Raw genomic sequence first — 1,635 nt, forward strand, 5'->3', positions numbered from 1 at the left:
ACGGGACTTTTTCCCCAACGGGACTTTTTCCCCAACGGGACTTTTCCCCAACGGGACTTTTCCCCAAAAGGACTTTTGGGACTTTTTCCCCAACGGGACTTTTTCCCCAATGGCACGTTTTCACCAAAGGGACTTTTTCCCCAATGGGAAAAGGTCCCGTTGGGGAAAAAGTCCCCAATGGGGACCTTACACTGCATCTCCACCTTACACTGCATCTTACACTGCATCTCCCTCTAACCTCCACCTTACACTGCATCTCCCTCTAACCTCCACCTTACACTGCATCTCTCTGTACTCTGTACCTTACACTGCATCTCCCTCTAACCTCCACCTTACACTGCATCTCCTTGTACTAACCGCCACCTAAACTGCATCTCCCTCTAACCTCCACCTTACACTGCATCTCCCTATAACCTCCACCTTACACTGCATCTCCCTGTACTAACCTCCACCTTACACTGCATCTCCCTATAACCTCCACCTTACACTGCATCTCCCTGTACTAACCTCCACCTTACACTGCATCTCCCTATAACCTCCACCTTACACTGCATCTCTCTGTACTAACCTCCACCTTACACTGCATCTCCCTCTAACCTCCACCTTACACTGCATCTCCCTCTAACCTCCACCTTACACTGCATCTCCCTGTACTAACCTCCACCTTACACTGCATCTCCCTGTACTAACCTCCACCTTACACTGCATCTCTCTGTACTCTGTACCTTACACTGCATCTCCCTATAACCTCCACCTTACACTGCATCTCCCTCTAACCTCCACCTTACACTGCATCTCCCTCTAACCTCCACCTTACACTGCATCTCCCTGTACTAACCTCCACCTTACACTGCATCTCTCTGTACTCTGTACCTTACACTGCATCTCCCTCTAACCTCCACCTTACACTGCATCTCCCTATAACCTCCACCTTACACTGCATCTCCCTGTACTAACCTCCACCTTACACTGCATCTCCCTGTACTAACCTCCACCTTACACTGCATCTCCCTGTACTAACCTCCACCTTACACTGCATCTCTCTGTACTCTAACCTCCACCTTACACTGCATCTCCCTCTAACCTCCACCTTACACTGCATCTCCCTCTAACCTCCACCTTACACTGCATCTCTCTGTACTAACCTCCACCTTACACTGCATCTCCCTCTAACCTCCACCTTACACTGCATCTCCCTCTAACCTCCACCTTACACTGCATCTCTCTGTACTAACCTCCACCTTACACTGCATCTCCCTCTAACCTCCACCTTACACTGCATCTCTCTGTACTCTAACCTCCACCTTACACTGCATCTCTCTGTACTCTAACCTCCACCTTACACTGCATCTCCTGTTCTAACCTCCACCTTACACTGCATCTCCCTGTTCTAACCTCCACCGTACACTGCATCTCTCTGTACTCTAACCTCCACCGTACACTGCATCTCTCTGTACTCTAACCTCCACCTTACACTGCATCTCCCTGTACTAACCTCCACCTTACACTGCATCTCCCTGTTCTAACCTCCACCTTACACTGCATCTCTCTGTACTCTAACCTCCACCTTACACTGCATCTCCCTGTTCTAACCTCCACCTTACACTGCATCTCCCTGTTCTAACCTCCACCGTA

The sequence above is a fragment of the Electrona antarctica genome, assembly GCF_951216825.1.
Source record: "Electrona antarctica genome assembly, chromosome: 15".
NCBI lineage: Eukaryota > Metazoa > Chordata > Actinopteri > Myctophiformes > Myctophidae > Electrona > Electrona antarctica.